The 22,129-nt window shown below is 47.2% G+C and overlaps 1 long non-coding RNA gene across 2 annotated transcripts in view; it reads left to right on the plus strand.

The window, feature by feature from the left end:
- Positions 1 to 22,129, plus strand: part of LOC111819951 (uncharacterized) — a 277,819-nt gene continuing 255,690 nt past the window's right edge. Inside the window, exon 1 of one of the 2 annotated variants that reach the window (XR_002823524.1) lies at positions 1 to 71. This is a non-coding gene — a long non-coding RNA (uncharacterized LOC111819951). Of the gene's footprint in view, positions 72 to 129; positions 1,261 to 22,129 lie in introns of those variants that run through there. The other variant, XR_002823522.1, reaches the window with a different exon arrangement.

Raw genomic sequence — 22,129 nt, forward strand, 5'->3', positions numbered from 1 at the left:
GAGTGGATTTCCATGCGGAAAGATGTGGGCAGCCCGGTGACCTTTGGCGACACGGCTGGATCCACCCTCCAGTAAGTTCGAATTTTGTCCTCTGTGTTTATGGAAACTTGCGGGCCTGGGCCTTGCTGGGGTTTGGCGGAGGAAAGGGGCTTTCGGATTCCGATGTCTGTGTTAACCATGCTCTCTCCTCATCACCAGACTCAAGACTGGCAACGAGTTTGGGCGTTTGAGGAAGGGGGGAGGGGAAGGGTGACACCAAATAGCCCGTGCATAGAGAGAATTCTGGATTTATGCATTGATGAAAGGTATATTAACCAATCTCTAAAAATAGACCCCTCCCAATCAGTGCAGATTTGGGGTTGCTCTGTGGTTTGGAGGCCCCTTTGCGAAACTGGAGGTCTGTGACCCCTGAGATCCTCCCTTCATCCCTCGACCATCCCCCAGCCCCAAAACAGGACAGGGGGAAGGTGGTTTCCGAAAACTCAGCAACTCTGGTTTTTGAAACTTTCTCTGCTTTTGCATTGCATTTGTTGGTCTGCTGGGTGCCCCGACCCCCTTATCATGTCCTTCTTTTGGGATGGGTTGTTGATTTCATTGGATTTGCCCTCCCTTGGCTCATGTGCCCTTATTTATGGCAGCGTACGTGGTCTGGGTGTAGACTTTCAGGAAGCGCAGCCATGAGGCGCATATGTCCGTGTGTGGATACAGCATGAATTTTCCTGATAGTTTGCGGGCTTGGAATATTCTTCTGTTCACTCCAGCCCTTGCCTTCAGGCTCTTCTAGAAGGTGAGAGAAGACGAAATCCCTTGTGAGGGTTTAGGGACAAGAGTGTGAAGTTTTGCTGTTTACTTTCTGGTCTGAGTTGAGGCTCCTGGAACTTTTTAGTTGCTGGGGAAAACCGAGGAGAAACGTGTGTTTGTGTGTTGCTGGTGGGCGGGGGCCTTTGGGAGGGAGGCCTGCTGAGGACTCTGTCTGCTGGGCCATTTGCTATAGGATGTTGCAGACCTATTTTGCATACTGGGGGTGACAAGTTGAGACTTGTTCACTTGACACACTCCTGTGGTCATAGTGAATCTCTCTAAAGTTTTAACGAGTGGAGAAGGGGCTTGTGTGGATCCTTGGAACCTGCTTGAAACTTCCCAGAAGACTTATGAAGAGAAAAACCTTCATGGAAGTGGCAGAAGGACAAACAACTCTGTGGCTGGGACCAGCATCATGGCCTGGTCTCCACTGTTTGAGAAGGGAGCTGCATCATGGAGGTGAGGACCTGCCTCGTGGTCTAAGTTGGCATGTGGGCCTGGCTGGAATTCCACGTGTGGGCCTAGGCTTGGAAACTGGGCGGGGGTCCTGTGCAGACTCTGATGCTATACCCACTGAACTCAGTCCCAGAGGAGATTTGTTCTGTGGACACCTTGTTGTTTTGGTTGCTTGGTTAAGGGCTGCTTTTGTTGCTGCTTTACCTACTTTGAGCACAGGATTTTGCATAAACCAGGCTTCTCTTGAAAAGTAAAAGAAATGAATTTCTTTTTCCTATTGAGTTGCCCCTCTCTTATGCATCCCCCGCCCCCACCCCCCGGCCTCCATGCTGTCTGTTTGCTCCTTCAGTCCTTAGCTAGAGCTTTTCTGGGCTGGAAAGAGGGAGTTCTTTTTCTTGGTTTTGAAATACCTGATCCATGCTGATTTATGGGATTGCCGGTCTAAAATCCCGGCGAATTCTCACCATTCGTGTGCAACCCCCTGTTCTTTAGGTTTTTCTCCTGAATGGCTTGGGAGCCATGTTTACCAAAGCCCAGGGCCTCTGCCCGCCTGGGCTGGACACCTTTCTCGGCCAGCTCAGCCAAGGAGGCTCACAGACCGTAGACACCCTTGGGCTTCTTCCTCCTTGCACGAGTGGCCCGAGATTTGGCCAGACCAATGGCAGCTGGACCCTTTCTTGGGGAAGCAGAGGATCCTGGATAGTTGCTGTCCACGTGGAGCGGTAGACGGGGCCTGTTCCTGTGTGTGTTTGAGATGTCACATGGCCCTTCTGGATGCCTTGGCGTTTTATTTTGCATGACATAGTTGGCTGTAGACATGGCACGGTCCTTGGTTTCTTTTTTTCTCTTTAAGGGACCAGCCCCACCCCGGAACTGCCAGGGGGGCCTGACCCGTGGTGGGAACAGAGTAACAACTTGTGGTGTATTTCTGACCATTGTTGAGCCTTATTGACAGTCAGTGCTACACCTTCCCTAGAAAATCTCAGAACTTTCTAGACCTTACAGGAGAATGCTGGCAAAATTGGTCCTTTGTAAGAGCTTCCTCTGTCTTCTGTTCTTCCAGCACCATTTAATCTCAGGAACTAATAATAGTAATAATAACAATAAGAATAGTACTTGGATTACCATTGAGATCCTGTATCATGCCAGGCATGGCACATTCTTTACATTTTATATTCCCGACAACCTCGTGAGGCCCTTATCATAAAATGTCTAGCATTGATGGAGCTCTTGCTGTGGGCCAGGCTCAATTCTAAATGCCTTAGATCTTTGCCTCATTTAGTCTTTCAGCAATCCTATTAATTAGGATTACTATTATTATTTTGCTGATGAGGAAAAAGCAGCTCAGAGAGGTTAACACAATCGCCCAGGGTCACACAGCCAGGGAGCAGCCAAGCTGGGATTTGGACCAGGACTGTGTGACTCCCTGGGCCCAGGGCTCTAACTTCCAGAAGTTTGAGGACCATGAAATTAAGAACAAGCAGGAGGATGGAGTGTGTTCCTCAACCTCCCACTCCACTGCAGGCACAAATAGAAACTCGAATGTCTTGCAAGGAGACACCATGTGCTTTGTCTGCTGGGCTCCTCTCCCATCCTGTTCTCTCCCCGCCCCACCCCCCAGCGGAGCAGCCTGCACACAATGGAGCAGAGAAGCCTTGGGTGGGGGCTGCAGTGCTGGGAAACGTCAGGGTCTGGGGGTCTGGGAAGGGGAGCCATGGTAGGGGATGAGCGCCCCAGTCTTGGTGAAGAATCTATGATCATTTGCAAAATGAGACATCCAGGCATCACTCTAGGGCATTTCTGGGATCTAATTAATATCTCCTTTCACAGCAGATGGTAGACGTAGAGCTCTGTTTTGCAAATGATCACATCCTTTTCCCCACCTCCCACCCCAAACTGTAGAGACCCTAAGCAATACAAAGCAAAACAAAGATTGGGACAGCCCCTTCCCCTAACCCGTTGTTAAAACAAAAACAAAACAATGCCGAATCGTAAAACAAGACTTACATGATGCTGAAATGGCCTCGTTGGATGTGTTTTTTTTTAATTGCAGAATTTTGAATTGGATTTCTTTTCTTTTTTCCCCCTCCTTCTTTTTTGGGGGCACGTGGGGCATTATTTTGCTGGCGCCTGGTGGGTAGTCTGAGCCACAGTATTGTTTGCTTTCTTCCCTTGTTGACAATGAACTTCTTGAGAGCAGGCCCCGGGAGGTAGTTGTCTTCACATGTTTGGTGCCTGACACAGCCCTGGTGCTTTGTTGAATCAGGCGGCTGTCAGAACTGCCTTGTCTTCAAGGAAGCATGAACCTGCATGGTCTACGGTCATTGTCTTTTTAGATGTGAAGAAGCTCGGACACGTGGGAGGTGGAGGGTTTTGCCCGAGGGAAAGGGCACTGAGGACCCAGAAGGAAACCAGCCAGCGGCAGAAGGATCTGGGGAAGGGAGCTGGGTAGTGTTAATCTGGGTAACTTTTGGGAAAGTTACTTCGCCTCTCTAAGCCTCAGTTTCTTCATCTACAAAATGGGGATGATAAAGCCCCCAGCTCATAGGTTGTTGTGAGGTGTAAATGGGTGATGAACAGAAGGGGTTTAGTAGAGTACCTGGACTCATAGTGAACACGCAGTATTACTCTGATATTACAGAATCCATGGGTGATGCAAACGGTTAATGTGCTTGGCTCCTAACCCAGAGGTTGAAGGTTCAAGTACACTCAGAAGCACCTCAGAAGAAAGATCCGGTGATCTACTTCCAAAAAATCAGCCATTGAAGATCCTATGGTGCACAGTTCTGCTCAGACACGCATGGGGTCGCCATGAGTAGGAATGGACTCATCGGCAGCTGGAACTGGTTTTAATATTATTGCCATTACAGTTGTTGTTTCTTACTCCTTCCTGTGGCAGCGTAGAGTGGTGGTATCTGAATCCATTTTAATGTGTAAAGGTGACATTCTGGTTACATAGATGGTAAGATGGCAGTAACTTCACTAGCTCCTTCCCAAGAGCCTTAAGCACTTTGCAAACTGGCTTTTTCTTTATAAGCATCAGAAAGAAGCTCTGGTTAATGTAAGAAAGAGAAAGACAAGCAAGCAAGCTGCAGAAGCAGACCTCAGCAAGGATAGGAGTCAGAGGACACGCACCTCTGGAGTCAGGACATGCCGCTCCGGAGTCAGACCGAGGCCTTCGCAAGCTCCTTAACCTCTCTGTGCTGCCCTGTCTTCAGCTGCTAAACAAGCATGCGAGTCGTTCCTTCCTCCCAGGGTTGCTGAAAGCCGGGACCACGGGGGAAGCACTCAAGATGTAAAAGCAATTGTTATTATTTATTATTCCTTACTACTCTATTTTCCTGGTTAACGTCCCCGTGTTTGCCATTCTGCTTAAGATAGATTGATTGATGGATTTACTGAGCAGCTGCTATGGCCCACACCTTTCTAATTTTTGGAGATGCAGCAGGGAACACAAGACAGAAATCCCTGTCTTCCTGGAGTGTCAGGCACAGGGGACCCCGGGATGGACAGGAAACCATCTGTTATGGATTGAATTGTATCCCCCCAAGATATGTTTATTAGAAAATCAGAAAAAATCTGGAGAAAAATCTATAAAAAATAAATATCATTTATTGAGTTAAATGCAATCACCGTTTTGTCTTTCTGCTTTGCTGTTTTTTTTTTAAACCAATAGTAATCATGGTGTGTCTGTTTGCGTCCCAATTTTTTCCTAGTAATCATCAAGTTTCAGCATACCTGCATATTGTTACATCTACTCGCTGTGTTTCGTTTTTATTGGGTAGATGATATTTCTGTTCAGTGACTGTTTCATTGTTGACTTAATCATCCCTTTAGTTTGGCTATTTAGTGTCATAATAGATGGTTTATATATATCAAGCTTTCTGTTTTTCAATTAAATTTCTTTTTTGGAGGAATCCCCAGTCCTAGGGTTATTTCATCATAGCTTCTCAGTATTTTTATCCTTTTAGATAAAAATTATGACTTTTGAAATTTTCACACAGGTCCAATTTGCTGACTTTTGCTGAGATGGGGGATGTTTGTTGCTGTTAATGATATGTTGTTAGGTGCCATCAAGTCGGTTCCCAACTCATAGTGATCCTGTGTTCCACAGAACAAAACACTGCCTGGTCCTGTGCCATCCTCACAATGATTGCTATGTTTGAGCCCATTGTTGCAGATGCCGTGTCAATCCATCTTGTTGAGGGTCTTCCTCTTTTTCACTGACCCTTTACTTTACCAAGCGTGATGTCATTCTCCAGGGACTGATCCCTCCTGATAACATGTCCAAAATACATGAGATGAAGTCTCTGCATCCTCCCTTCTAAGGAGCACTCTGGCTATATCTCTTCCAAGACAGATTTGTTTGTTCTTCTGGCAGTCCATGGTATATTCATTATTCTTTGCCAACACCATAATTCAAAGGCGTCAGTTCATCTTCGGTCTTTCTTATTCATTGTCCAGATTTCACGTGCCTATGAGGCGATTGAAAATACCATGGCTTGGGTCAGGTGCACCTTAGTCCTCAAGGTGACAGCTTTGCTTTTTGACACTTTAAAAAGGTCTTTGGCAGCAGATTTGCCCAATGCAATGCATCATTTGATTTCTTGACTGCTGCTTCCTGGGGATTGATCGTGGATCCAAGTAAAATGAAATCCTTGACAACTTCAGTCTTTTCTCCGTTTATCCTGATGTTGCTTATTGGTACAGTTGTGAAGATTTTTGTTTTCTTTATGTTGAGGTGTAATCCATACTGAAGACTATAGTCTTTCATCTTCATCAGTAAGTGCTTCAAGTCCTCTTCAGTTTCAGCAAGCAAGGTTATGTCATCTGCATATTGCAGGTTGTTAACGAGTCTTCCTTTAATCCTGATGCCGCGTTCTTCAGATAGTCCAGCTTCTTGGATTATTTGCTCAGAGTTAGATATACTCATATGCTATTAACATTTATGTATAATATTTATTACATGGCTAGACACGTTTCTAGAGAGTCCTGGTGACGCAGTGGTCATGCACTTGGCTACTAACCAAAAGGTAGGTGGTTGGAACCTACCAGCCGCTCCATGGGAGAAAGATGTGGCAGCCTGCTTCCGTAAAGATTTACAGCCTTGCTTCTCCTTCCTTTCATCTCTTGTAAGATAGAGGGTGGTGCAGGCCACACCCCAGGGAAACTCCCTTTACTTTGGATCAGGGATGTGACCTTAGTAAGGGTGTTACAATCCCACTCTAATCCTCTTTAACATAAAATTACAGTCACAAAATGGAGGACAACCACACAATAGTGGCCTAACCAAGTTGATATATATTTTTGGGGGACACAATTCAATCCATGACATTGAAGGATAATTTACATACAGTAAAATTCACCCCTTTTAGTATATAATGTTAAGAGTTTTGATAAATGCATACAGCTGAGTAACAAAGTCAGGTAATCACCACACTCAAGATATAAAACATTTCCATCACCCCCGAAATTCCCTCTGGCCTCTTTGTAGTCTGTCCCCTCCCGCACCTCCACGTTCTAACAACCACTGGTTTGTTTTCTGTTCTGACATTGTTGTTGTTGATGTTAGCTGCCGTTGAGTAGGTCTTCCATTCATGGTGACCCCATGCACAACAGAATGAAGCTGCCCAGTCCTCCATACCCGTGATTGGTAAGGGATTGGACTGTTGTGATCCATAGGTTTTTCATTGGCTGATTTTTGGAAGTAAATCACCAGGCCTTTGTTCCTGGTCTGTCTTAGTCTAGAAGCTCCACTGAAACCTGTTCGGCATTGTAGCAACATGCAAGCCTCCATTGACAGACGGGTTGTGGCTGGGCATGAGGTGCATTGGCTGGGATTCGAACCCAAGTCTCCCACATGGAAGTGAGGATTCTACCACTGAACCAATGCCTCAGTCTGTTTTGCCTTTTTCAGAATGTCATATAAATGGAACCATACAGTATGTAGCCTTTTGAGTTCGGCTTCTTTCTCTTGGCAAAATGCCTTTAGGATTCTTCCATGTTGTTGCATGTATCAGTAGTTGGATTATTTTTATTGCTGAGTGGTATTCCATTGGATGGATGTACCCCTTAGTTTATCCATCCTTCTGTTGAAGAATTGTTGTTGTTACATGCCATTAAGTCGGTTCTGACTCATAGCAACCCTGTGTACAACAGAACAAAACACTGCCCAGTCCTGTGCCATACTCACAATCATTGTTATGCTTGAGCCCATTGTTGCAGCCACTGTGTCAATCCACCTCATTGAGGGTCTTCCTCTTTTTCGCTGACCCTCTATTTTGCCAAACATGATGTCCTTCTCCAGGGGACTGGTCCCTCCTGATAACATGCCCGAAGTATGTGAGACGAAGTCTCGCCATTCTTGCTTCTAATGAGCATTCTGGCCGTACTTCTTCCAAGACAGATTTGTCCTTTCTTCTGGTAGTCCATGGTATATTAATATTCCTCACCAACACTGTAATTCAAAGGCATCAATTCTTCTGTCTTCCTTATTCATTGTCCAGCTTTTGCATGCATATGACACTATTGAAAACACCATGGCTTGGGCCAGGTGCACCTTAGTCCTCAAAGTGACATTTTTGCCTTTTAATACTTTAAAAAGCTCTGTTGCAGCAGATTTGAACAGTACAATGTCTCGTGTGATTTCTTGACTGCTGCTCCTGTGGGCATTGATTGTGAACCAAAATGAAATCCAGTTGAAGGATATTTGGGATTATTTACAAGCGATACATTTTTCATGTATTAAAATTTACAAAAAATAGGAAGTCTGACTCAGGTGTTGGCGAAGCTTGGTGGCACAGGATCCTCAGACTCAGCTAGTGACAGTGTGAGGTCACTTTAGAGACCAATTTGACCATAGGTAGTGAAATGTAAAACATCTGTGCTGGTGGCTGCAGTCCACTCCCAGGTAAATCAGAGAATTCACAGATCAGCTATATGTTACTCAAGGATACTTAGAGGTATATGTGAATGTCTAAAAAATGGGCTGGAAGGATCAGTACCAAACTTATCTGGGGAGCAGGAGGGCTAGAGGGCAGCCAGGGCCAAAGGTTAGTTGAACTTTATTTTAAATGCTTTTTCAAAGGAGAACATATACATGTCACATACAAATTTTGAAAATATATAGAAAGGGAAGAAGGAGTGAACACATAGACAATAAATTCTGGGTTCTTTAAATTTCTGGAAAAAAAAAAAAGTTTGAGAGAAGGAGGTACTAGGCATAGAGGACAGCAGAGGTGGGGACCCCGAGGCAGGAAAAGGTATGAAGTGTTCAGGGTATCCAGAGACCCAGGTAGCTGGAATGGGAGTGGAGTGACCATCTGGAGGAGAGAGGCGGAGAACCAAGAGGTCCAGGGTGGGCAGGTGCCAGGTCAGCCTGGGCCTTCAGTGCAAGTAGACACCATTGTGTGCTGCTAAGAGAGGCGGGGCCTGATTTGATTACCTTCTTGCTGGGATGACCCTGGACACTGGAGGCCTGTTGTGGGTGTATTGCAGTAGTCTAGGAGAGAGATCTCAGTGGCCTGGACTCCTCTGTGGTGGTGGAGAGGGAATGCAGAGGGTTGTTGTTAGGTGCCGTTGAGTCGGTTCCAACTCATAGCGACCCTGTGTACAACAGACGAAACACTGCCCGGTCCTGTGTCATCCTCACAATTGTTGTTATGCTTGAGCCCATTGTTGCAGCCACTGTGTCAGTCCATCTTGTTGAGGGTCTTCCTCTTTTTCGCTGACCCTCTACTTTTCCAAGCATGATGTCCTCCTCCAGGTACTGATCCCTCCTGATAACACGTCTAAAGCATGTGAGACAAAATCTTGTCATCTTTGCTTCTAATGAGCATTCTGGCTGTACTTTTTCCAAGACAGATTTGTTTGTTCTGGAAGTCCATGGTATAGTCAATATTCTTTGCCAACACCGTAATTCAAAGGCATCAATTCTTCTTCCATCTTCTTTATTCATTGTCCAGCTTTCACATGCCTTTGAGGCAATTGAAAATCCCACGGCTTGAGTCAGGTGCACCGTAGTCCTTAAAGTGGCATCTTTGCTTTTGAACACTTTAAAGAGGTCTTTTGCAGCAGATTTGCTCAATGTAATGCATTGTTTGATTTCTTGACTGCTGCTTCCATGGGTGTTGATTGTGGATCCAAGTAGAATGAAATCGTTAACAGCTTAATTCAAGATTGATTTTGGAGGCAGAAAGGACTTCTGCTTGAAGGGTGAAGTCTGAGGGTGTGATAGTTAAGGTTGTGTGTCAACTTGGTTGGGCCATGATTCTCAGTGGTTTGTCAGTAATGATGTAGTTTGTCAGTTATGTAATGATGTAATCACCTCCACAATGAGATCTCATATAATGTGATCATCTCCATGAGAGGATCTACTGTGAGTAGCCAATCAGTTGAAAGGGAGTTTCCTTGGGGGTGTGGCCTGCATCCAATATAGGTGGACTTTCTGGCAAAGCTTGCTGGCTTTTGCTTGCTCTGGATCCTGCAGCTGACCCCTGTTCATCTGACCTTTGGTTCTTGGGACTTGAGCTAGTAGCTTATCTGACGATTTTGGGTTTCATCAGCCCCTGCAGCTTTGTGAGTCAGGAGAAGCCTCCAGTCTGACCCACAGACTTGGGACTTTCCAGGCTCTACAACCACATGAGCCATTTCCTTGATACATATCTGTTTTTTCCTCTCTCTCTGTATATATTTATATATACAGATGCTTCATTGGTTTTGCTTTTCTAGAGAACCCAGTCTAAGACACAAGGGTTCAGAGTGGTGGCTGACCATGGGACCAAAGAGGTAACCAGGGTCCTTCTAAACTTTGTTGAGGAGCTTGGACTTTATCCTGTCAGCAATAGGGAGCTACTGAAGGTTTTACCAGGGGCAGGGACGAGATTAGAGTAGCATTTCAGAGATCTGTCCTCAGTGGTGTTATCAGCCTGGAGTATCTGAAGAGAATTCTAGTTAATGCAGCTGGAGAGTTCGTCGACTGCTGTCTTATTTGGATGCAGGGTTTTCCTAAAGGAAATAGGAACAAGAAAGGGCCCTCGTGTGGAAAGTCTCCTGGAATTTATGGGAGAGCAGCTGTAGAAGACTAGGCTTGTTATGGATTGAATTGTGTCTCCCAAAAGTGTATGTCAGCTTGGTTAGGCCATGATTCCAAGTACGGCATGGTTGTCCACCATTTTGTGATCCATGTGATTATTCTATGTGTTGTAAATCCTACTTCTATGATGCTAATGAGGCAGGATTAGAGGCTGTCATGTTAATGAAGTAGGATTCAGTCTACAGGATTAGATGGTATCTTGAGTCAATTGCTTTTGAGATACAAAAGAGAGAAGCGAGCAGAGAGACATGAGGACCTCATACCACCAAGAAACATGAGCCAGCAGAAGAGTGTATCCTTTCGACCCAGGTCCCTGCACTGAGAAACTCCTAGACCCAGGGGAAGATTGATGACAAATACCTTCCCCCAGAGCAGACAGAGAGAGAAAGCCTTTCACTGCAGTTGGCACCCTGAATTTGGACTTCTAGCCTCCTAGACTGTGAGAGAGTAAATTTCTGTTTGTTAAAGCCACCCACGTGTGGTATTTCTGTTATAGCAGCACTAGATAACTGAGACAAGCTCCCCTGGCATTTATGGGGACAGGGTTTGCTCTGTAGTCCCACTTAGTCATGATTCATAGAATCAGGCCTCCAGGAGCCTTGGGGTCACTTCAGCCCATCTTCCCACTTGAAGATTTAAAAAGGAGATCACTCTGTCCTTGTGACTCACTGCTCTGTACAAAACAACCGAGTACATTTGGTCCATGAAAACCTGTGAGGTGAGGGCCAGGCAGTCCTGGCCTGGTTTATGTTCAGAGGCAACAGCCAGTGGGAACCAGTGGCTTATCCATGCTGAAGACGCCATCACTTCCCCCCACTTCCAAGGCTGCCTCCCCCTCAGAACACCTGGGCTGAGATGGCTTCCCAGAAATGTGTCCTCTGGAATGGAAGGGGAGCTGGAGCCAGAGCGGGGCCTCCAGGTGGGCTGGGCCACGGGGGCCGCCCCTGGCCTTTGCTCTGTCCAGTTCTTGGCGAACTCGAGCCCTCTGTCCTTCCTGCACTCCGGCAGCCTCTCCTCCAGGCTGGGCCAGGGCGGTATCTCTTCCCTGTCTTCACTCTGAACATTCCATACATGCTTTCTCAGTCAGAAAGACCAGGAGAAACGTTCCTTGCATACTTGTTCCCTTAAAATAGAGAAGCAAAGGATTTTTAACAAAGAGAGGGGTGCAGAAGGGAAGGGGACAGGACTGTTTTCATTTCTTAAGTTGTAAAATGAGGACATTGTCTTGGCAGCCACCACTTAAAACTTTACGGTGTCCAGCAAGGCTGTCTGCATTTCAGAGCTGAGGGCCTCCTGAGACTCACAACAGGGACTTGGCCACAGTCACGCGGCCTTCCCACATCTGTCCTCAGCCCCTCTTCGGATCACTGGCCCTTCTCGTGTGCTGTGGCTTGCAGCAGGATTCTCCTAACTGGCCTCCCCACTCCCACTCTCGCCTGCCTCCTGCTCTAAGTGAGCTTTTAAAATTGCAAACTCGATCCTGAAACTCAAAAACCTGAACTTATGAGTCTGGCGTTGTTGGGAGTTGCCCTGTAGACCATCTCACCTTTTGGAATCAGATCCCCGGGCTTGTCTTTCAAGGTGCCTCTGGATGGGTTCGAACCTCCAGCCTTTTTACTTAGTAGTCGGGCACTTTGCCGTTTGTGCCACCCAGGGAACCCATCATGATGGGCCTCCAGCGAGTATTTGACTTGAGTGGATGGTGGAGTTGGGATCAGAACGCAGCCCTCACTGACCCTAAAGATGGTGCGCTTTCCACCCTGTGGAAGCCTCCGGCCTGGATTAGAAGGACGCTTGTCAGGTCAGTGATAGGAGTTAAATGGCAAGAAGGCATATGTGGGGCTTGGATAATTTTGAAGGTTTGGAGTGATGTGATTCTTCAAGGACAGCTTGTGGGGTGGAAGCCTGGAGGACTGGTGCCACAGTCCTAAGATTCGAGTCTCACGCAGTGAGAGAATCAGCCAGCTGGGGAGGTGGGACAGGTTTCCCTCCCCTTCCCCACTTCCTCTCCTAACTCCCACTAGTGCTTGGTGCGTCAGTGTACGGGTCACCTCCTCCAGGAAGCACTCCTTCTTCTACCCAAGCTGAGCGTGCAGCTTTTACTCGCCCCCTCCATAGCTCTGCATAGGACTTAGCATAGCTGGCCCTGTTGTATTGTGTTGCAGTGGTGTGTTCCTGCCAGGCCTTGCAGACTCAGTTGTGATGAGGATGAGCAAATCCCCTCAATGCACCAGGTGGGCCCAAGAGAGGACAGTGGGAGGTGGCGGCTGCTCTTGGGTCTGGCACCCCTTTGCCCCATGCTAGAAGGTAGGTCCAGTGTTGCCAGAGCTTCTAAATTTTTAAGAGAAGCCAGATACCTTTTTTTTTTTTTTTTTTTTTTAAAGTAAACCTACCTAATTTTCAAATGTTTCAATGCAGATTTTTAAAGAACACTCACAGGCCAAAGAAAACATACTTGTGGGCCAGATGTGGCCCCTGGGCCAGCAGTTTGCAACCCCCAGTTAGGCGTGTCTCTCCCACATTGTCCAGGTTCCTGGAGACATACCATGCCTTTCCTTTACAAAAGCTGGGAGCTGGTAGATCATGGTCGGTGCTGTCTCCATGGCTGTTGACTTCAATGCCGTGTTTAAGCACCTCCCACATACCTGGTGTTTACATTTTTTCCCTTAGAACTGTTTGTTCAGAGTGTCACTCAGAATTACTTCTTCCATCCCTTGCATACTTCAGTGATAGGCTGTGTGTGCCTGGAAAAGACATCATCCCCTAGATTTTAGATTGCTGTTTCCTTTTCCTTGTCTCCCTTCCCTAGCAGCCCCCTTCGCACATGTTGGCTTTTTTGGAGGAGGTCAATCCTTTTATATCCTGCTACTTAACTCAGGGCCTCTTATAGGTTGGTCGGCTGTTACTAAACAGTCAAGGTTTCCTGCCAGCTCACCGCCTTTTACCCCCCAGGTGGTGAGCCATAGCTGATCTCCACCAGGGGAGCAAATGTGGTTTTCAGATTTCTCTTCCTTTTCAGTGAGCTATCAGGTTAAGGAAACAAGCCAACCAGCTCCTATAAGGAAAAAAGCCCCTCCCCATTCTGTGGAATATCTCCCATCTTGTTCTCTTTCTGAATATTATGAGGATGAATGCAGTAAGTCCGTATGGTTGGGAACTATCGAAGCTTTATATGTGTGCTTCTTTGGGTTTGGGGAAGCTGTTCTATTAAACAAGCGTTATTGGATACTAAGATGTGCCTGGAACTGTGCAGAGCCATCTGGAGGAATAAAGGAGGAACTATGGATGGTATAGTCTGGAAGATCCAGTCCTTGTCTTTCAGTGACGCAGAGTGAGAGCAAGAACACCATGGTGATAACAGAGCATTAATGTAGTTACAATATGCATGGTGCTATTTAATATTTGTATTCATTTCCTAGGGCTGCTGTAAAAATACCACAAATTCAGTGGCTTAGAAGAATAGAAATTTATTGTCTCAAGTTCTGGAGGCTGAGAGTCCAAATCAGGGTATCTGCGTGTTGATTCCTTCTGAGGCTTTGAAGGAGAACCTATTCCATGCCTCTGAGCTCCTGGTGGCTCCAGGTGTTCCTTGGCTTGTAGCTGCAGGTCACACGGTGTCCTTTGTCTCCCTGTCTCTGTGTCTCCTCTCTTTAATAAGGACACCAGTCATATAGGATTAGGACCCACCCTACTCCAGTATGATTGTGTTTACCTAACTGATAACATCTTCAAAGACCCCATTTCCAAGTGGTCACATTCACAGGTATAGGGGTTAGGACTTCAACATATCCTTCTGCAGGACACAATTCAATCCATAACAGTATTCAAAAAAAACAAACCTATTGCTGTTGAGTCGATTCTGACTCATAGCGACCCTATAGGACAGCGTAGAACTGCCCCATAGGGTTTCCAAGGCTGTAATCTTTACAGAAGCCACATCTTTCTCCTACGGAGTGGCTGGTGGGTTCAAACTGCCGACCTTTTGGTTAGTTGCCTAGCAGTTAACCACTGTGCCAGCAGGGCTCCTTATAACAATATTAAAACCCAGAACCCATTGCCGTCAAGTTGATAGTGACCTTCTAGGATAGAGTAGAACTGCCCCATAGGATTTCCAAGGAGCACCTGGTAGATTCAAACTGCCAACCTTTTGGTTAGCAGCTGAGCTTTTAACCACTGCGCCACCAGGCCTCCGTAACTATTAGGGTGGAACAAACGGTTAAGTGCTCTACTACTAGCCAAAAGGTTGGCGGTCTGAACCCACCCAGAGGCACCTTGGAAGACAGGCTTGGTGATCTGCCTCCGAAAGGTCATGGCCTTAAAAACCTTATGGAATAGTTCTACTCTGCCATGAGTCGGACTCGGCTTGACGGCAACTTATAATAACAACAATAATAAAATAGCATAATGTAGATATTAAACTCTGACCATGTGCTAGCTTTAAGAACTTTCCTGTATTAACTCATGTAAATAATAAAGATAAGCAAGACTCTCGCCCTGTCCTCCGGGGCTTACAGTCTCACCCAGAGCTGGTGGGGGACCTGCCCTCCCAGCGTGGCGCAGCTCCCAGGTGGGCGACCAGGGAGGAAGTCAGATCCAAGTGTGCTTCACGCCTCCGACTCCTTACTTTGTCACCCCCAAACCAAGCATAAACAGGAGAGCGATGATGCAGGTAACATGGAAACCTGATGGCAGGACCGGAAGCCCAGCCACCTGGAGTACATGTTTCCTTCACCCACAGGGCTGGTGATTGAACGTGGACCTGCCGTTGAGAGGAAGCCATCTTTTGTTGATGAGGTCTCTCCATCCTCCATCAGCTCCCCTTCCTCGTTATTCCCCAGAAAGGAGTTTCAGATCACCTTGGAGGGGCTGAGCAGGTGAGACACCCGGGCCACCTCGGTGCTTCTGTAGAGGTGCCGGAGTCTACCTCACTGTGTCAGCTGGGGAGGGTCCTTTCCAGGGGATGCCCTGAGTAGGCCAGCCTTCGTTTCTCCCTGCCTCCATTTCTTCATAACACAAGGGGTGGATTGAGGTATTGAAGAGCAACTCGTGCTGTATGCTGGGCACTACCCCTTAGGGTTTCCTAGGCTGTAAATCTTTATGGAAGCAGATTGCCACATCTCCTGCGGAGCGGTTGGTGGATTCCAACTGCCAGCCTTTTGGTTAGCAGCCACAAGCTTCAACCATTGCGCCACCAGGGTTCCTTACTAACTTACTGTCACTTAACAGTGTTGGGCTCCCGCTGTATGCTGCACACTGCCCTGGTGGATCTTCAGGTTCTGACTTATTTAATCCTCTTAGCAACACTTTGAGAAACTCGGGTGGTGCAATGGGACTCTGGTGGTGCAGTGGTTAAGAGCTCGGCTGCTAACCAAAAATCTGCAGTTCGAATCCACCAGCTGCTTCTTAGAAACCCTATGGGGCAGTTCTACTCTAGCCTACAGAGTCACTATGAGTTGGAATCGACTCAATGGCAATGGGTTTGGTTGGTGATGCAATGGTTAGGAGCTTGGCTGCTAACCGAAAGGTCGGCAGTTTGAAGCCATCAGCTGTTCCTTGCAAGAAAAGACCTAGTGATCTGCTCCTGTAAAGATTATCGCCTTGGAAACCCTATGGGGGTAGTTCTACTCTGTCCTATAGGGTCGCTATGAGTTGGAATTGACACGATGGCACACATCAGCTATAACCCTTTCAGGTAACTGATGTCATTGCCTTCCCTGAACTCAGCCAAGGTCATCCACCTGGAAGTGCCAGAGCACAGACCTTGACCACTTGGCTGGACTGCTTCCTGAGTCTCCGCTGTCTCCACACCAGAGGCTAGCGTTTGCACTGTGCCATGCGCCCACTTCAGAGCTTTTACATGGCTTTTCTCCTTAATCCTCTCAGCAGCTCTACCTGGTGGATGCTATTACCCCGTTTTGCAGAAATGGAGGGAGGCGAGCAGCCAGCTTGCTTTTAGGGCAAGGAGCTTGCTAAGACAGGCAGCCAGTGGCGGAGCCGGGTACCAGCCCTGGAAAAACCAACATCACACCATCTTTCAAAGGCCTCCTCAGGGATGTGCCGTGTGCAGAATAACGAGCAGATAGTTTGGGTGTGATTGTAGGCCTGAGGGAATCTCGTGTTGTTCAGCATTAACCAGTTGCTGTTGAGTCGATTCCGACTCATGGTGACCCCCTGTGTCTCACAGCAGAACTGTCCTCTGTAGCGTTTTCAGTGGCTGCTTTTTTGGAAGTAGATCACCAGACCTTTCTTCCGAGGCTCCTCTGGTGGACTGGAACCTCCAAACTTTCAGTTAGTAGCCGAGCACGTACCCATTTGCACCACCCAGGGACTGGGCTTCAACATTAATCCAGTATATACTGTTGATGCCTACAAAAGCATGTATGTGACTTCTGAGCCAGTCACGAAGCATAGTAGTAGACACCAGTGAAGTCTCCACCTGCTTAGCAGCTGGCCTCTAACCAATATCGTTGACTCAGAGCGGGTCTTCTTCCCAGTCAGAGCTCGCTTGCCCTCACTCCGCTTCCCAGGGGTTACTGGGAGGAGGCAGTCCTTTGGACAAGCCAGGCACCTTGGTTTTCTCTGTTCCTCTCCCTTCTGGCATCTTTCCACCTCAGAGGCCTGATATTTGCTAGCCGGGTTAAAAAGATACAATTCTGGGCTAACCCCTCCCCCCCAGGAAGTCAGCCATGATGCAGTAGGATGTTTGTTAATCAAAAAAAAAAAAAAAAAAAAAAAACCAAACCTGTTGTCGTCAAGTTGATTCCGACTCATAGCGACCTTATAGGACAGAGTAGAACTGCCCCACAGGGTTTCCAAGGGGCGCCTGGTGGATTCGAAACACCAACCTTTTGGTTAGCAGCCATAGCACTTAACCATTACACCCCCAGGGTTAGCAGGCTTAAAAAGATAACAACTGGTCAGGCAGGCTGGTGGCATAACATCGCTGGGAGAGGAAGTTTTCTTTGGTTCCTCAGCTATGGTGCTAGTGGGGCATGGGTAGCATTAAGCTTACAGCCCACCCGAGTGGACCTCCCTGGCCAGGGGGAGACTGGCAGAAGGTAGGGTCCCATTGTGTCCCTCAGAGTTCCACTGGGCCATTCCAGAAGCCAGAAGGGATGGCGTCTCCCTAACTGTCCTAGTTAAGTCTCCCACCCATGACACAAAGTGGGGCATGCGTGGAAAAGTCATCATCTCTGCCCGCACAGCTTTTGAGCCAGAAGTGACTGCTCACCTGTTGTATGATGTCCCCTTGTTTTTGTAAGGAATAAAAGCTACTTTCCATGTACTAAACGTGTGTTCACGCTCTGATTGGAAGGATGTGATGCTTATGGAGCGGTCTATGGTAGTTATTACTGTCCTTTTGGTTGGCAGCTGAGCGCTTTAACCACTGTGTCACCAGGGCTCCTTGATGGCCTCCAGGCTATCTAGAAATCGGGGCCCGCCAGAGAGTACATTACAGATTTGTCATGTTGCCCTGCAGGTCTGGTGCAGCAAAGCAGGGTCCGGTGATTCTGTTACATAGTAACTAACCATTGTCATGAATTTTTGTGTTTATTATGTCCTTGCTTAAAAAAAAAAAAGCAAGTTTTCCTATATATGTGAGCATCTACGTACTATGTTTATTTTGAGCTTTATAAGTATCCCATAAGGTTCGCAGCTTCTTTCCCACTCACCTGCGCGTTGGTAAGTCCTCCCTGAGGCTTGTAGGTGTGGTTTGGAGCCCTGGTGGCACTCGGCTGCTAACTGAAGGGTTGGCAGTTCGAATCTACCAGCTGCTCCTTGGAGACCCTATGGGGCAGTTCTCCTCTGTCCTATAGGGTCGCTATGAGTCGGAATTGACTTGACTGCAACAGGTTTGTTTTTTTTTTTGGTTTAGCTGTGGTTTATTTTTCCCTGCGGTAAGCTATCCGTTGCGTGAACAGGCCAGTTTATTTATCTGTTCTCCAGAGACGTGAGTTTTTGGTAGTTTTTGCTGCACAAACACTGCTTCTGTGAGTGTTCTTGTAGTCCTGGAATCGATGGCCGTAGATTCACTGCTCCCTTTGCTACTTAACAGCTTGGTGACTTTGTGCAATTATCTTAACCTCTCTCGGCCTCAGTTTCCTCATTTGTGAATTGAGGATAAAAACCCTCATGGACTGTGTTGAGAATTAAATGAGATAGTCATGCAAACTGATTAACTTGGGGCCAGGTGATAATAAACGAGAGAGAAGCGCTCCCTGCCGCTGTTGTTCATTATTGGTGTTTACGGATTGCTTACAAACCAGTTGCCGTGGAGTCCACTCTCACGGCGACCCCAAGTGTGTCAGAGTAGAACTGCACTCCATAGGGTTTTCAATGGCTTAGTTTTTGGAAGTACATAGCCAGGCCTTTCTTCCGAGGTGTCTCTGAGTGAACTTGAACCTCCAACCTTTGGGTTAGCAGCCGAGCATGTTAATCATTTGCACCACCCACGGACTCCTAGAATCACTTGCACCCACTGCAAACTGAGGCTGAGGCAAACCCTGACGCAGAAGCGAGAGGAGAGGGGATGTGACTTGGAGAAGTCACGCAGTGGCAGAGATGGGATTGGAACTCGGAATCGGCCCTGGTCTAGCTGCCTTTTCTCCTCAGTGCAGGCCTAAGATGCCAGGCAGTTTCACAGTCCAGTCCAACCACAGCTGCCCCGCCAGGTGACCTTGACCTGTCTCAGTGGGGTTTTCCTCACCTTCCGCTCTGTGCTTCCCAATCCTTTTATGCATGAGATGCAGGAATGTAGGGTGGGTGCTCCATGGAGGTGTGTCTGCTTGCCCTAGAGCTTGGGTACCCCCAACCTGGATAAGCCTTTCAAAAACAGATAAACGGATTGCAGTGAAATGGAATAGAATAGGCTCCCAGGAGGTCCCACCCTGCTCTGGATGCCTCAGTGCAGAATAAATAACCTCCTAATTCCTCTGCTGCCACCAGCGCGGCATTTCAGCCTTTTGTCCTCAATTCACAGATGAGGTCCAGACAGTTGCCTCTTCCCAGATCGAGATTAGTTACATCAGCAAGATTTGCTCATTCGTTGCTTTAAGCCCTGAGCCTTGGAGTGTTCTGCCTGTCGTTCTGAACCATTCTGTTATTTCGTGGTGGAGACCACCAAAAGCCACAAGTAATTGTCCACCCATCTTAGAAAGTAGGAGCCTTGGTGGTACAGTGGTTAAGCACTCAGATGCTAATTGAAAGGTTGGCGGTTCGAACCCACCAGCCGCTCCATGGGAGAAGAATGCAGCCGTCTGCTGCCATAAAGATTGCAGCCTTGGAAACTCTATAGGGCGGTTGTACTATGAGTCGACTCAGTGTCAGCGGGTTTGGTCTGGTATTAGAAAGCAGCAAAGCATAATGGGTAAGTGAAGTCTTTGAAGTCAAACTGTGTGAATATGAGTCCTTGGACTCACTCGATGGCAACGGGTTTGGTTTTTTGGTCTCTGCCTTTTCAGAACTCTGAGATCTTCTCAGGCGAGTTAATTACCCCCCAAGTCTCAAGTTTCCTCCTTTGTAAAACAGGAAAATCAGTAGTACCTAGTAGATACTTTGTTGTGAGGATTGAGAGAGATTCTGTGCGTAAGGAGCTTTGCCCAGAGCCAGCATGCAGTAGGTACTCAGCAAGTGCTGCTTAGCTTCATGAGGTGGAACGGACTCCACGGCAACTAACAATTTTTATCCAACCTCCCTTGAGCCCAAAGCCGGCACACTTGGTACTAAGCCTCTAGTCCAATAGGTGGTTGGAAAAGATGAGTTGAATGAGGAGGATGTTTAGTGCTTCACAGTTTGCAAAGCTCGTTTATACGTAATATTTCCATTTTTTTCTTTTTCGGCCTAGCTCTCGTGTCCAGGGAACCAGCTTTGAGCCCTGGCTCTGCCAAATGACACTAATCACTTCATTCCTCTCAGGGCCTTGATTTCCTCATCTGGGGACACTGGTGGTACAGTGGTAGAATTCATGCCTTCCACGCTAGAGACCCGGGTTTGATTCCCAGCCAGTACACCTCGTGTGCGGCCACCACCTGTCTGTCAGTGGAGACTTGTGTGCTGCTATGATGCTGTACAGGTTTAAGTAGAGCTTCCAGACTAAGATGGACTAGGAAGAAAGGCCTGGAGATCTACTTCCGAAAAAAATCAGCCAGTGACAACCCTATGGATTACAACAGTCCCATCCTGCTGTGCATGGGATTGCCATGAGTCGGGGGCTGACTCAGTGGAAGCTAACAAGAACAACAACAAATTCATTTTAATATACACTTAAATAGCTTCAGCTGTGTGTCAGGTCTGCTCTAAGCACTCTGCATCTATGGTTAATCTATACATTTAATCCTTACAGCAGTGCAGGTGGTTGCTATCAATTCCCCCATTTTACAGATGGAGAAACCGGGGCACAGAGAAGTCACTTCTGAAGATTTTATCATCCAAGCATCTTAACCTCTGTATGCTCTCTTGCCCAGAGGGGTTTCGGGAGGGTTGATTGAGATATGAGGTGAGGAAGCGCCTGGGGCTCTGGAGAAAGAGTTCTTGGGGAGGTGGCCCAAGGTGGGCTGAAGTGGTGGTGGCAGGAAGTCCCGTTGTCCTTGCACCGGCAGATCGCACCGGCAGATCGCAGATTGTATCAGGTCCCATCTGGCAGCTCCAAAGGATGGTCCACATTCTTGCACCTTTCTTAAATGTCACTGGATAGAGTATGGTGCTAACGGCGGGGCTGAGCACTTGGGGTTTGGAACTCTGCCTTTTTCACAGATGTTCGTGGTGTGGTTACTCCCGTAGTTTTGCCCTGTACACCTAGTTCATTCTGCCTGAGCCCTGGGGATGAATCTGTATTTGGAAGATAAGCTCAGGTTCATATCCAGCCATCCATTTCCCATAGACTTGATCCACGATGGGGAAGAGGTGTCTGTAGGTGCCTACTTTAATCAGTGGATTAGACTCAGGGTCATTCCATCTACTCCAGTGGGAAGGAGAGGCACATGGGACAGATACATAGACCTTCCATCCACGAGGCTGGTAGCTACAGAGTTGTACACCTCCTTCAATTGACTGTATGGGTTTCATTGTTGAGGTAATAAATTATGCTTTTAAGGATGAGAATGTCACCCAGCTGTTGATTGATTTAAATTTCCAGATGTTCCTCTGCCCAGGAAACAGAGAAGGGCGCATGATCCGATCTCTTTAAAAGCTGATGCACAGAAAGGTTCATTAAATTTCAGTGACTTACCTCTAGCCTCCAGGGGAGGTGTAGCATCTCCCTCTGGCGAAGAAGGGCCCATCTGCTAGGGTGGCCTGAGTGAAGTATTTTGCAAATGGTAATTGAAGACAAGTGAGCTGGATTTGTAGGCAGGAGGCCTGAGCTCTTGTTCCCACTGGCTGTGTGACCTTGGGCTGAGTAATCGACCTCTCTGAACCACAGTTTCTGGTGCTTTCAAGTGGGGGCACTTTTTGAGAGCTAGAGGAAGTGTTGTCAGGTATAACCTGCAAGATGCTGTGCAGATGTTAGCTCCTACAATCAGTGAAACGTTGTTGAACTGAATTTGACAGTGAAACAGGACGTAGAGAGAGATCAAGTCCAGCCGTCACTTTTAACAGATGGGGATTCTGAGGCCCAGAGAGGTTGGGGCTTATTCAAGGTATTACTACATCTACCTTGTCCAGTAGGCAGCCAGTAGCTCCATGTGACTGCTGAGCACTTGAAATGTGGAAAGTCTGAACTGAGACTTTTCAAAATACGCACTAGATTTTGAAGACTTAATATGAAAAAAAAAGTAAATT

This window comes from Trichechus manatus, unplaced genomic scaffold, assembly GCF_000243295.1.
Source record: "Trichechus manatus latirostris isolate Lorelei unplaced genomic scaffold, TriManLat1.0 scaffold00022, whole genome shotgun sequence".
NCBI classification, from domain to species: Eukaryota; Metazoa; Chordata; class Mammalia; order Sirenia; family Trichechidae; genus Trichechus; species Trichechus manatus.